General features: G+C 43.3%; 1 protein-coding gene across 1 annotated transcript in view; it reads left to right on the forward strand.

Moving 5' to 3' along the window:
- The window catches only part of HSH2D (hematopoietic SH2 domain containing), a 93,033-nt gene that overhangs the window by 49,602 nt on the left and 27,495 nt on the right, over positions 1-15,936 (forward strand). The gene's annotated exons all lie outside the window — the stretch shown is intronic.

Consider the following 15,936-nt stretch of genomic DNA (forward strand, 5'->3'; position numbering starts at 1 on the left):
TAATGGAGATTCAAATTGTAATCCTTAAACACGGCAACCTGTTCTCCACAAACTAAGCACACAGCTTTACCTCTCACTTCAGTAAATAAATACTCTGTAGTCCAGATCTTGTTAAAAACTCTACATTCTGTATCAACCTTTCTTTTTTCAGCATGAGTTGACTTTTTTTTTAGCTAAAAAATAACTTATTTGACCATCCTCAGGTAAACTGAAATGGAAAACAATAATGGTGTAAAATTGGTAGTGACATACAGAATCGTCATCCCAGCTATTATCTCAGTAATCCTAATTGCAGCAGTAATAACATTCCCCCCATTCCCACAATTTATTATAATAATCATTTTTATTTCTATAACGCCAGCATATTCCACAGCACGCCTGGAACCGAACCACAAATATGCGATTTTCATGCGTGCCAGTCAGGTGCTGACTAGACGTGCGGTTATGTGTCCGCCCGACGCCGGCATCGGAGAATCCTCACAGCGCGTAGTGCACGTGCTGTGAGGATTCACAAGTCTGCATTCACATATAGTGTCTGCAGACTTGTAACCAAGAGGCCGGACAGCTCTTTTCATGATGTTTTCCAGTTATAAGTTTCTAGTATTTAATCTCCATTATTATTAAAATAATAATTTAATTATTATTTTAATCCAGCACTGGATTAAAATAATAAAATATGATGTTACTCACCCCAAAATTTAGCTCTATCATTTCACCACTGCACTGATCTCTATTTACTGGCTGCAGTAGTGACTGCCCAACTACAGCTCACATCACTGCTGCTGCCAATCACAGAACTCAACAGCTCATGCGGTCTACATGGAGCGGAGTCATTGAGCTCATTGGCTGTGGAGGTGATGTCTGCTGCACTCGTCCCATCACCAGTAGTCAGTAACCGGAGACCATAGCAGAGGCAGAGAAGTGGCCATGGAATTGGGGAGGCTGCATAACATCCCATTTTATTATTATAACCTACTATTGGCTATTAGAGGCCAAAAACGTATAACTGGACAATCTCATGAAGTAATAACGTACACTTCTACTTCCATCACTGGCGCTGTTGTTCCAGCCCTGTGTACCCATGCCATTGTCACATGAAGGCTGCTGTTAGCCGCAGCCACTAGAGACACATGGCTGAGAGCAGCTGAATGTATTTTTTTGTTATTATTTTATGCAGCTGGTTACTGACATATAGAGGGGTTTACCGTTATTGAGATTATCCACAGTGCGCCCGAACTGTTTGGCTGCAGCCTTTACAATTTTGTTAGAGCAGACATCCAGCCTGACAGAATATTGATCAGCTGCAGCCATGTCACATTACCCTCCGCCAACAGCAGTGCTGACATTGCTAGAACGGTGTCGCTGCGGGAGGGGAGGATTCATTGTTTGCATTTTAACTAGGATCCTAAAATGATTATGGGAACCGGTCATGCCAGATAATGCTATTTACCTGCAGGGATGTGGTTAATCTGCAGGTAAATAGCTTTAGGCTATGTGCCCACTATCCGGACGTTGCAGCCCAAAGTGCTGCCGTCTATTGAACGCAGGTGACTCCTCTGTGATCACTGAAACGTGCGGATTCACCACGTCCAATACATTCTATTGGTGTAATTTCTGTTATTGAGGCTCGCGTCTCCACAAGACAAATTGACTTATTGCAGTTCTGAATGATGCGCAACATGTCTGTCTCCGCAGGTGATTTGCAGGCTTTTTTGAAATCCCATCCCCTATGCTGTAACATCTTGTTGCTGCGGTTTTGATGCTGCACAACCGCGAAATGTCAAACCCGCAGCTATTACTGATTGTCTGCATGGACCCTTAGAAACCCATTTAGCTGCTACACTGACAGCCCAGCAACTGGGAAGAAATGGACTTTATTCCTACCGGCAGCATCTGACATTCAGTTGGAGACGCGGCTTCAGTCACTGCTCAGTACATGATGAGCGGCAGATGGAAGCAGTACAGCCAGGTGTGTACTGAGGCACAAAGTATACGGACATGCTTACACCCGCCGCCCACCATGTACTGAGCGCTGACTGTAGCCGTGTCTCAGCCTGAGGCTGCCGGGAGGATTAAAGTTCATTTCTTCCCATAGCTGAGCCTCCAATGCGGCTGCACAGCTGTAGAACACTATTAACCTGCAGATTAAACCTTTATCTGCAGGATAAAAGCGTTTACACATTATGAATGTCATTTCCATACATGTGCCTTATTTAAAGGGGTTGTCCAGGCTTGGGGCTCAAATCTGCAGTTATTCTATGTAACGGTGTGTGCATTGTCCCGATTCTCTGTAAGCAGGCAGTTGTGTGATCGCAAGTACATGATTTGCATGTCCGGCCTCACTCAAAACACTTGCATTAAGCAAGGCTGGGCCCATCTAGTCGGAATGTGGCCGGCAGTACGCAAATCACATACTTGCGTCACACAACTGCCTCTCGCTCCTGAAGAATTGCGCACACAGTGCTATGTGAGGATTCACATGTAGAATTCTGCGTCACAGTAACTACAGACTTTAATCCCAGCTCTGGACGACCCCTTTAACTTGTAATAACAGATATAGGGCATCATAATAATAATAATAATAATAATTTTTATTTATATAGCGCCAACATATTCCGCAGCGCTTTACAAATTATAGAGGGGACTTGTACAGACAATAGACATTACAGCATAACAGAAATACAGTTCAAAACAGATACCAGGAGGAATGAGGGCCCTGCTCGCAAGCTTACAAACTATGAGGAAAAGGGGAGACACGAGAGGTGGATGGTAACAATTGCTTTAGTTATTCGGACCGGCCATAGTGTAAGGCTTGGGTGTTCATGTAAAGCTGCATGAACCAGTTAACTGCCTAAGTATGTAGCAGTGCAGACACAGAGGGCTATTAACTGCATAAAGTGAATGAGAACATGATGCGAGGAACCTGTTTTTTTTTTTTTATATAAATAGGCCACACAGGGATCGTTAGGTTAATGCATTGAGGCGGTAGGCCAGTCTGAACAAGTGAGTTTTTAGGGTACGCTTAAAACTGTGGGGATTGGGGATTAATCGTATTAACCTACGTAGTGCATTCCAAAGAATCGGCGCAGCACGTGTAAAGTCTTGGAGACGGGAGTGGGAGGTTCTGATTATTGAGGATGCTAACCTGAGGTCATTAGCGGAGCGGAGGGCACGGGAAGGGTGGTAGACTGAGACCAGAGAGGAGATGTAGGGTGGTGCAGAGCCATGGAGTGCTTTGTGGATGAGGGTAGTAGTTTTGTACTGGATTCTGGAGTGGATGGGTAGCCAGTGTAATGACTGGCACAAGGTAGAGGCATCGGTGTAACGGTTGGTGAGGAATATGATCCTGGCAGCAGCATTCAGGACAGATTGGAGTGGGGAAAGTTTGGTAAGAGGGAGGCCGATTAGTAGAGAGTTACAATAGTCCAGACGAGAATGAATAAGTGAAACAGTAAGAGTTTTTGCAGAGTCGAAAGTAAGAAAAGGGCGAATTCTAGAAATGTTTTTGAGATGCAGGTAAGAAGAGCAAGCCAGTGATCGAATGTGGGGGGGGGAATGAAAGGTCAGAATCAAGGATGACCCCAAGGCAGCGGGCATGTTGCTTTGGAGTAATGGTGGAACCGCACACGGAGATGGCAATGTCAGGCAAAGGTAGGTTAGTAGAGGGAGAGAACACGAGGAGTTCAGTTTTTGACAGGTTTAGTTTCAGATAGAGGGAGGACATGATGTTAGAGACAGCGGTAAGACAATCACTGGTGTTTTCTAAAAAGGTCGGCCTGACAACAGGAGAAGAGGTGTATAATTGGGTGTCGTCAGCATAGAGATGGTACTGGAAACCAAATCTACTGATTGTTTGTCCAATAGGGGCAGTATACAACGAGAAGAGGAGGGGGCCTAGGACTGATCCTTGAGGAACCCCAACAGTAAGGGGAAGGTGAGAGGAGGAGGAACCAGCAAAACATACAGTGAAAGATCGGTCAGAGAGATAGGAGGAGAACCAGGAGAGAACGGTGTCCTTGAGGCCGATGGAGCGGAGCATAGTGAGGAGGAGCTGATGATCCACAGTATCGAATGCTGCAGAGAGATCCAAGAGAATTAGCATGGAGTAGTGACCATTAGATTTAGCTGTTAGTAGGTCATTAGAGACTTTAGTGAGGGCAGTTTCAGTAGAGTGTAAAGAGCGGAAGCCAGATTGAAGAGGGTCGAGAAGAGAGTTATCTGAGAGATAGCGGGTAAGACGCGAGTGGACCAGGCGCTCGAGGAGTTTAGAGATGAAGGGAAGATTAGAGACAGGTCTATAATTAGCGGCACAGTTTTGATCGAGGGATGGTTTTTTAAGTAATGGATGTATGATGGCATGCTTAAATGAGGAGGGAAAAATACCGGAAGTGAGGGAAAGGTTGAATATTTTTGTTAGGTGAGAGGTGACAGCCGGGGAAAGGGACTGGAGGAGATGTGACGGAATGGGGTCACTGGTGCAAGTGGTTGGGCGAGAAGATGCAAGGAGCCTGCTTACTTCTTCTTCTGTAACTGCTTCAAAGTCAGAGAGTGAACTAGATGCAGTGGGGGAGGGAGGACAGTGCATGGTATGAAGAGATTGGGAGATGATTTCCTGTCGAATGTGGTCAATTTTTTCTTTGAAGTAATTGGCCAGATCGTCAGCACGGAGATCCGTGGTTGGGGCCTGCTCTCTTGGGTTGAGTAGGGACTGGAACGTGTCAAAGAGACGTTTAGGGTTATTGGACAGGGAGGTGATGAGGGTGTTGAAGTAGGTTTGTTTGGAGAGGTGAAGTGCAGAATTGTATGTCTTTAGCATGAACTTATAATGAATGAAATCTTTGGGTAGATTAGATTTTCTCCACAGACGTTCTGCGCACCTGGAGCACCGCTGCAGGAAACGTGTTTGCAGCGTGTGCCACGGTTGTTGCCGTCTGTGCCGAGTTGTTTTATGTATAGGAGGAGCAGCTTCATCCAGAGCACTTTGCAGGGTTTCATTGTAATGCTTCAGAGCAGAAACAGGACATGAGATGGAGAAGATTGGGGCCAATGAGGACTGCAAGTTCTTCATAAGTTTCATGCACATGTGGATCCGTGCACTCTACATGTCACGTGTATGAAGCCCAATATCTTGCCCTATTCTTACTTGAGACATGCCTTTCATAACACTACAGATTGTGTAGTGGGGGTGTACTGAGGGTGGTGGGCTCACTGTGACATGGATTCAGGGTCTGTTTGCCTTCATCATGCTGCTCGCAGATGAGGTAGCAAAAAAAACTACTGACAGATTCCCTTGAATTAAATCTATTGTGAGGCAATGTTAACAGTTCCCTTCAAGTAACTTTCTGACGTTGAGGAACTTTTAAAAAATGCATTAAATCTTACATTTGCTCTTAAAACTTACAGAAAACTCAGGCAAAACAATGTTTATTTTATGAATACATCTTGCTTGCCTCAAGCAGCTATTGTGTTGCCAAAATCTGCATATTTTTCGGAGATGCACAAAAATGCAACACTATAATTTATACACACACCCAGATTCAAGCAACTTTTAAAGAAATATTTATTATCAGGAAATATAGCACAAAAATCCAGCTTTGCGACTAAACCTTTCTAACACTAACAAAGAATGATTATTTTGAAGAACTTATTAGGAACAATTATAATGACAGTCAATGAGTGAAAATGTAATTTTTGGCTCCTGCCATGTTAACATGTCAGTTTTTTTTTGTGGAGCATAAAAGCGGAAATAAAGCATACAAAACCAATTAATATGAGGGGTCTTATTCTCCCCAAAATTTCATTATTTTGGTTCCGTTTTGTCTTCTATGGCTCTTTAAACCCCTTAACACTAATGCCTGTTATCAACTTCCTGAGAGAGCCTCATTTTTCTAATCTAACATGTCACTTTATGTGGTAATAAAAATATCAAAGACTGACTGTCACTTCCAAACAGAGGGCAGGAACATACTAACAGTAGCCATCTCCATATGTTTTAATCACAGCAGCATCCTGCCTACCCACAGAAATGTAGGCTATCAGCGCAGGAGAGGACTCACATTAGGATAGGTTCCCAGAAAAGAGTATCGCCTTGTTGTGGCTGCTGGGTGTTAAAGGGAACCTGTCACCTGAATTTGGCGGGACTGGTTTTGGGTCATATGGGCGGAGTTTTCGGGTGTTTGATTCACCCTTTCCTTACCCGCTGGCTGCATGCTGGCTGTAATATTGGATTGAAGTTCATTCTCTGTCCTCGGTAGTACATGCCTGCACAAGGCAATCTTGCCTTGCACAGGCGTGTACTATGGAGGACAGAGAATGAACTTCAATCCAATATTACAGCCAGCATGCAGCCAGCGGGTAAGGAAAGGGTGAATCAAACACCCGAAAACCCCGCCCATATGACCCAAAACCAGTCCCGCCAAATTCAGGTGACAGAGTCCCTTTAATGCAATTCCATTTTCATATATTTCATGTTTGCATGCTATAGCGTTACAGAGTGCAACTTTATTTGTTAGTTTTATGTGGTAATAACTTTGAAAGTCTTCTTCCAATCCCAGTGATTCTGAGATTGTATTTTTGTGACACATTGTATTTCATAACTGTGATACTTTTAGGTTAATTAGCTTGTGTTTATTTATGAAAATATTGAAAACCTGGCAAACATTTTTTATGAAATGTATAATTTTGTTAGGCTTTTGAAAGGGTTAAACATTTAGCAGCAATTTTCATTTTTTCAACAAAATTTGCAAAATTATTTATGTACAGACTCATTCAGTTTGAAGTGACTTTGAGGGACCTACAGTATATATCAGAAAACCCATAAAACTGATAACATTTTAAAAAATACACCCATAAAAGTATTCAAAACTGCATTCAGGAAGTTTGTTAACCCTTCAGGTGTTTCATAGGAATTTAGGCAAAGGTGAATAAAAAAATTTGCTTTTTTTAACATTTTTCATTTTTACCAACTGTAATTAGAGAAAATGTGATAAAATTGTTAATTAAATTGGTAAGTAAGTTGTCCACTTATTGGACAACTTTTTTCATACTCCTCGTTTGACGCTAATAAAATAATAAAGCCTATACTTGCCTCCCGTGTTGGCTCCATTCCCGTGGTATCAGCACTCGCTCACCCCATGGCTGGCGTCACTGTCCCCGCCTCCTGTCGAATTGAGCAGGAAGAGAAGTCCGAGGTCAGCTGCAGCCCGGACTTCCTCTTCATGTTTGATTTTTTCCAAGGCAGGGACAGTGACACCAACGCTGATTGGGCACCGGCATCACATGTCACACCACACGAGAGCCCAGGAGAGAGCGAGTGCCAACACTGCGGGAATGACGCCGGCATGGAGGCGAGTATAATCTTTATTATTTTATGGGGGCCAAACATTTTGATCAATAAGGGGTTGTCCTAGTAGGTACCATTTTTGGGTACATGACTTTTTTCATTGCTTTCAGTTCTGATATTTGGGAGGCAGAATGAACAAAAAACAACAATTCTGGAATTATTTTTGGGATTCTTTTTGATAAATTGATAAGGCATCTTTATTCTTCGCATCACTACGATTACAGTGATACCACATTTATATCTTTTTTAATGTTTTGGTGCTTTTGCACGATAAAAAATATTTTATAGAAAAAATAATTATTTTTGCATCGCTTTTTTCTGAGAGCTCAGCCATGCAATCCAGATGTAGCAGAGCTGGAGTTCTTCGTGGGACAAATGGATTGTTGTCGTCAGGTAAGTAATATGGTGTTTTATTATTTAAATTTTTAAAGTAATAAATGGGAAACCAAGGGTGGAGTGTGTTTATTTCAAATGAAGGAGTCTGTATCTTTCTTTCACATAAAAGACTTTATTTTGGCTGTGTATTTATGCCTCTCCCTGGGTTTGATGTCAGTGGCTATAAAACAGCTGACATCAACCCCATTCCTATTACCACACTTGACACTGCACCAGAGCAAGTGGTAAGAGCGGGCTAAGCGCCAGATTTTGAAAAATCTTATTAATGCGCCATTTCTGGGGTGGCTGAGGCCTGATGTTCTTATCCTTTGGCCAATATCTCTGGCCCCTTCCCAGGCTATTAATATCAGACCACAGCTGTTTGTTTCAACTTTGCTGGTTACAAACTATAGGGGGACCCTAAGTCATTTTTCTCTAGGGTCCCCTGTAAACTAACCAGTAAAGGCTAAGCAAACGACTGTTAGCTGTTATTAATAGCATGGGAAGCTTTTGGGTTACTGGTCCCTTCCCCAAATTATTAACATCAGCACCCAGCTGTCTGCTTTCCCTCTGCTAGTTATGAAAATTACGTGGGTGCTCACGCCATTTTTTAAATTATTTATTTTACTCATGATGTATGATGCTGAGTACAACTCCCATGATTGTCACCTGGTCTCGCTGATTTCAGGGAGACCAGGTGAAAATGATGAGAGCTGCTTTTAGCATCCGGTACATGTGTACAGCGCATACTGTACAGCTTTTCCCTGGCGCCGGTATGTGTCACACTGATGCAACACACAGATGTGACAAGGACACAGGAACACGGATTGCTCTTGTACTGTTTTTTCTCGTACTGAAAATATCAGGACTAATGATGATCGAACATGCTTGGATAGCGTCTTATCCGAGCATGCTCAGGTCTTTTCCTAGCATCTGGTAGCGCTCGCATATTATGTCTGAGTCCCTGTGGCTAACAAACAGGCAATCTCCACATGTGCTGTAGCTAACAGCTGCAAATCATGCAGCAATGGGGACTACATCAAAATATATGGGCACGTCCAGATGCTCTGATAACACCCGAGCAAGGTAAAATGTTATCCGAGCACGTTCGCTCATCACTAATCAGAAGGGAGCTTAGCACAAGATCCGCTTAAAGAACCTGTTAGTACTTTGAAATGAATATTGGAGCCGACAGACTCCCTTTAGACCACACATGTCAAATTCTCACCCGTGACCAAATCTGCAGGATAAGCCCTTTGATCGAGGAAAGGCAGCAGTACAAAATGCATGGTTCAGCAAACTTTGTCGTACCTGATCACCACTACCTTAAATAGGTGAACCTGTGAACCATAGGATGAAAGATATAGAAATTAGCAAACACAGTGAGGTCTCTTATTGTACCTATGTCCTGGTGTAGTATAAGCCCCAGGCTTTTAGTATAACAAGTCCTCAGGCTGAAAATTAACCCTGGCATGAGCTGTAGTTCATTTAATAATCTTATAATAGGCAGCCTATTATTGTATTATTATTATTAAAGGATTTAAAGGGGTTATCCAAGCTTGGAACAAATGTATGCTGTCACCACTTGTGAAGGTTGGCACCATAGAGATCACGCAGAATCCCTCCACTGCCACCACATGTGACAAACCCGCACCTCGCCATTTCACCTGACATCACTATTACATCAGCGAGATCACGTGGTATGGTGGCCTCATTGGCACCAATGTGACGTTCCGCACCCCTGGGGAAACATAATGTAAGCTTGCTTAGTTTTACACACACACTCTGTCGACACAGGTCCAGGGAAGCACGAGGAGTGAGAGGATGTGACTCATGCAGTCAGCGATGTGGCACCACGCTCACTCACAACCCTGACAGGCTGAGAAGCACCTTTTACTAGCACCAGTGAAACAGAGTGCTGCCAGCCCGGGAGGCGTGCCACCAGTTCCTCGTTAATCCCTGTCTATTAACGGGATTATACGGGGCCAGAAACTAGCCCCGGTAGCATGGGAAGATAAAAAAATTATAAATGAACATGTAGATTCGTGGATCGAGATAAAAGAGCAGATCAAGGTTAAATGAAATATTTCATCGCCTTTGGGCTGCATGGTGTCTCAGTGGTTAGCACTGCAGCACTGGAGTCCTGGGTTCAAATCCCTCCAAGGACAACATGTGCAAGGAGTTTGTATGTTCTCCCTGTGTTTGCGTAGGTTTCCTCCGGGTACTCCGGCTTCCTCCCACATTCTAAAGACATACTGATAGGGATTTAGGATGTGAGCCCCAGTCGGGACAGTGCCAATGTCTGTAAAGCGCTGCGGAATAAGATAGTGGAGCGCCCCCAGACACAGGGCCACAGGTTACTCGGTACCGGTCCTCTCTGTCTCAGTTCTAGGGATGTCACGGTGGCTGGACCCGGTCCATGACCCTGCTAAGGGGCGTCCAATGAAAAGGTTGATAGTAGTTTGTCAAGGGTTCGTGACGCCAGCTGTGGTGTTCGGTCAGGGCGACGACGCTGCTTCGGGGTCCGCTGGGGTGATGGAATGGCAGCTAGATGGTATACCTTCCCACAGGTGAAGTGTATCCCCAGGGCTTCCCAGTAGTGTAGGTGGCGATGGTGTGAGGTGCAGTCAATAACGAGGACACAAGGTTGCAGTCTCTTTACCTCTTTACTGAAGGCTTCAGGATCCTCAATCCAGAGCACGGTTAACAGGGCTGTCTGAGACAGGCCGGTCTGAAGGCACATCCAGAGTTCCCTTTGCAGGTGGAAATCGTTGCCTACCGTTAGCGCCTGTGTGTTGTAGTGCTTCCCTGCTGAGCATTTGGGATAATTCTCACAACTTCTATTCTCGTTCTTTCTAATTCGTTCCAGTTCCTTCTAGTTCTCCGTCCCCCAGGTATGTTATGGCTAGGACGCACCCGTTTGACGGGTAGGCTCGGAGTTCTTCCGGGACCCTAGAGATGCCCCTCTCCACGCGTTGCCCCCTATGTCTGCTTAGGTGATGTAAGGTAGACAGCCAACCTATAATTAACTGTCCTGCGGAGTTTGAAGTAAGGCATAGAGTCAGTTACTTCCTCGGTGTTCCGGCCACCGGCTACGCGCCTCAGTAGGATGTTGCCGTTCTCCGGGCACGACTCCTACTGGCTCTCCTTTGTGCTTGATCTCGTTTCTCACTGTCCACAATATCCTTCGCTTCGTGTCCTTTCTTTGGATGCCACTGCAGATAGCGCAGGCGCGGCTCCGTAATGTTCTATCCTTGTCGCTAGGTGCCTGCCAGGTTCCCACGCCTGACAGGTACCCCCCTGAATCTTCCCCGCAACACCCCCTGCCATGGGATGTTGCCTGGACTAAACCCAGTAAGCTTCTGACTAACTTCCTATCCAACCCCTAGTTTTACCAGTGTGAGGAGTGGCCTAATAAATAAAACCCTTTGCTCCCCCTAGTGGCCGGAGTGTGAAGTGTAATGTGTGCTGGTGATACCTGGTCAGATGAACTCCCTTAGTGCCATCAGACGTACCATCACTCCCCTTAGTGGCAGAGCGATACTACTGCAACGACCAGGTCTCTGGGGCGCTGCAATAGCACTATGTAAGTAAAGCATAATAAATAAATATGTCACTATATAGTTACTGCAAACACTATACAGTGACATTTATTCCAAGGCTAGACAACTCCTCTAATAATTTTACAATAATAAGCAGTACCTCTAATACATTTGGCACTCTGATAAAAGGGAAGGCTTTATGTAAAGCCCCAGTGACAGTAATGGAAAAGGATCCGTGAGTCGGCTGCATGACTAATGGTGTGATAAAGTGTAAAAAAACCAACATGCTTTATTTAAAATAAACAGTTCCTAAAACCATCTATGTTTGTTAATTGTAATAAAGAAATGGATCCCATGCCAGTCCGATGAAGTCCTGATAGGAAAGTCTTCAAAATACAGTTAGGGCCAGAAATATTTGGACAGTGACACAAGTTTTTTTATTTTAGCTGTTTACAAAAATATATGTTCAGAAATACAATTATATATATAATATGGGCTGAAAGTGCACACTCCCAGCTGCAATAGGATAGTTTCCACATCCAAATCGGAGAAAGGGTTTAGGAATCATAGCTCTGTAATGCATAGCGTCCTCTTTTTCAAGGGACCAAAAGTAATTGGACAATGGACTCTAAGGGCTGCAATTAACTCTGAAGGCGTCTCCCTCATTAACCTGTAATCAATGAAGTAGTTAAAAGGTCAGGGGTGGATTCCAGGTGTGTGGTTTTGCATTTGGAAGCTGTTGCTGTGAGCAGACAACATGCGGTCAAAGGAACTCTCAATTGAGGTGAAGCAGAACATCCTGAGGCTGAAAAAAAAGAAAAAATCCATCAGAGAGATAGCAGACATGCTTGGAGTAGCAAAATCAACAGTTGGGTACATTCTGAGAAAAAAGGAATTGACTGGTGAGCTTGGGAACTCAAAAAGGCCTGGGCGTCCACGGATGACAACAGTGGTGGATGATCGCCGCATACTTAATTTGGTGAAGAAGAACCCGTTCACAACATCAACTGAAGTCCAGAACACTCTCAGTGAAGTAGGTGTATCTGTCTCTAAGTCAACAGTAAAGAGAAGACTCCATGACAGTAAATACAAAGGGTTCACATCTAGATGCAAACCATTCATCAATAACAAAAATAGACAGGCCAGAGTTAAGTTTGCAGAAAAACACCTCAAGAAGCCAGCTCAGTTCTGGAAAAGTATTCTATGGACAGATGAGACAAAGATCAACCTGTACCAGAATGATGGGAATAAAAAAGTTTGGAGAAGAAAGGGAACGGCACATGATCCAAGGCACACCACATCCTCTGTAAAACATGGTGGAGGTAACGTGATGGCATGGGCATGCATGGCTTTCAATGGCACTGGGTCACTTGTGTTTATTGATGACATAAGAGCAGACAAGAGTAGCCGGATGAATTTTGAAGTGTACCGGGATATACTTTCAGCCCAGATTCAGCCAAATGCTGCAAAGTTGATTGGACGGCGCTTCATAGTACAGATGGACAATGACCCCAAGCATACATCCAAAGCTACCCAGGAGTTCATGAGTGCCAAAAAGTGGAACATTCTGCAATGGCCAAGTCAATCTCCAGATCTAAACCCAATTGAGCATGCATTTCACTTGCTCAAATCCAGACTTAAGACGGAAAGACCCACAAACAAGCAAGACCTGAAGGCTGCGGCTGTAAAGGCCTGGCAAAGCATTAAGAAGGAGGAAACCCAGCGTTTGGTGATGTCCATGGGTTCCAGACTTAAGGCAGTGATTGCCTCCAAAGGATTTGCAACAAAATATTGAAAATAAAAATATTTTGTTTGGGTTATGTTTATTTGTCCAATTACTTTTGACCTCCTAAAATGTGGAGTGTTTGTAAAGAAATGTGTACAATTCCTACATTTTCTATCAGATATTTTTGTTCAACCCTTCAAATTAAACGTTACAATCTGCACTTGAATTCTGTTGTAGAGGTTTCATTTCAAATCCAATGTGGTGGCATGCAGAGCCCAACTCGCGAAAATTGTGTCACTGTCCAAATATTTCTGGCCCTAACTGTACATAAACTCTACAAACCATGACAATACCAAGAATGAACAAATCTGTTAAAGTTACTTTTAGAAGCTTTGTCCTAAAGTACCTGGTGCAGTCCTCTTTCATTCTGTTGCAGACTTTGCCCTGGTATTTCTAGGTAGCTATATGCTGAGCTCCAATGATAATTTTGTTTGGTCCAGGCCTGATGCTGAGTTTCAGACACCCATCCATGTTATACTGATGAACTGTCATGCCAGTAGGTCAGCAAGAGTTTAGTCTGGAGCAAGCCCTTTAATAAGCTGAACCCTTAGGGCTGAAATTGAGAAACATAAATAATTGATTTTTTCATTACTAATTTTTTATTTCTATATTAGTCAATCAACTAACATGCGTCCATTGTTTGTCCCCGTGCATTGTGGGAATAACTCAGCTAATAGCTATTGATTATGTCATACGTCCAAAGGCACATGTCTTACCCGAATACTCTGTGCTTGTGGAACATGTATCGGTACGGCTCGTGTCATAATTCCCTGCCATAATTACAGGATCGCTGCAATGATTCAGACTTCCCTATTATATATTGGTCAGAAACTTGTGCTGGAAAGAAACAGTTTGCAATAAAGGCTTTAGAAAGATTGGGTTAGCTTACATATCATACAATGAAATAATGTGTTATGGAAATCATGTATCAGTATCATGACATATTTTATTAATATCTTACCCAGTAAATGTAATACTTTCTTCTGATATTTAAAGTTTTCCTTGCTTTTGAGTTGATGCATGTGAGGATCTGGCCAGCTCTACGGGATGCAGACTTTCTAGCACGGAGCACCATTTGCTTCGATATTTTGTTTTATTAGATATTTGTTTGCTGTGTTTTATTAGTGATTTGCTTGCTCATCAGTTCATCCTCAGGAACCAATGATTCCATTCAGTGACTGAAAGCAGAGGAAGGCGTGCACGTTGGATCTTATGTATAACTAAGGTCAGACAGGAGATTAATAAAGGCAAATGAAAGCAACCCTTTTATCATTCTTCTGTGTCTCAAGGTCTCAATCCATTATGCTGCTAACAACTAGGTCCATTGTGTGGATGGGGATAGTAGACCCAGGGGAGCCATCACTAAAGGGGGACTCACAAGCAATCCCAGGTGTTGGGGCTCAGCCTAAGTGAGGCACCCCCACCAATGCACAGTTAGCTTTGGGAGGGGATTGTTTCCCAAGGGCTCTGCTCAATTCCAGGGGGTGACTTTGGGGGTATTGAAGACTAATGAGGAAATGTTGTGTTGGAGTGACGTTGAGGGGAGAGGATTTTCTAGGCTGTGATCCTGGAGCCATAGATCGATGGTCTATGGAGTTTTGAAGATCGGTTACTGGTTGGGCTGGATCTCCCTGCTACGATTGAGGGATCTGACGTCTGGATTTCACAAAGTTTCTAAAGGATTGTTGGTCCTGGATACAAAGATTTCGGTTATATTATTTGTCATCTGGAGAAGCCTGGACTTTGACTACAGACTATAAAGGCAGTAGATACGAAATCTGTGGGCCAACCAAAAGTTGGGAGACAGTAAGTATCGCCTGGTACAGGGGCAGTGGGACTATCGGCCCTGGGGAAGGGATCTTGTGGACTGTGGGCAATGTATTTTGGTTATTTATCTGGATTTTTTGTATAGCAATGGATGTATGGAATAAAAAATAGTTGCATTGTTAACCTTCCTAGGTGATTATTACAACCCGCAACCTCAGAACTTCACAATGCAGATGCACTTTCTTTGCAAAAACCAAATCATAAATGGTCTCAGTGCTCACGGGTATCTTTATAATACTGTATATTGGGCATGTCTACTTATGTCCTACAGCTACATGCCTTATATTGAAAGGATAATTTTACCAAAACTCAAAAGAAATATCCTTCATGGTAATAACATGCAATTAGTATGAACCTTGATAATCCCTGTAAAAACGTAAGAGAACAAGCACATGTTCAAAGCCTTTATCCTTCACATAATGTGGGATAGAAACTTGGAGTTAGTTCATAACACTTAATGCGTTTGTCTAGGATTTGGAAAAAAATATCTAAAAGTGAGAAATGTAAAATATTAAGAAATTATTTTACAAGATTCCGTGCCTCTAGTTCGGTGGTCCGCAGATATTGTTGACTTGTTCTGCAGTGATGATGTGCCAACCATACCCAGCGGTCCAATGTAGCCATTCACTGATCTCAATGTTTATACCTGCACATATGAAACCACAACATGAGGCCAGTGATTGATTGCCGTGATGACTTCCTCCTCACAATTGGCATATCATTATTACTGTAGGACACATAAACGACTTGTGGTTGGCAACCTATATTCAAGAGAAGTAACCAGCAAAGAATGCTGGAAGATTTCAGCTGTGAAGAATAGTGAATGCAGCTTTTGGCACATGTAAGTCGAGATCATCAGAAGGGAAGTAAAGGGGTTCTACAGTCAAACGGTAAATTTAGAAGTGGGTAGCCAGAGGGTGCAACCAATAAAAGAGTGCATACTCACAACCAGGGCTGTGGAGTTGCAGTCAACGAGTCAGTCGGTGTCCATTTTGGTGGAATTGGAGTCAGAGTCAGTATAAAATGGACGAACTGTAAATATCTAATACATTGGGTTCAGTAGT

The sequence above is a fragment of the Ranitomeya imitator genome, chromosome 1, assembly GCF_032444005.1.
Source record: "Ranitomeya imitator isolate aRanImi1 chromosome 1, aRanImi1.pri, whole genome shotgun sequence".
Classification (NCBI taxonomy): domain Eukaryota; kingdom Metazoa; phylum Chordata; class Amphibia; order Anura; family Dendrobatidae; genus Ranitomeya; species Ranitomeya imitator.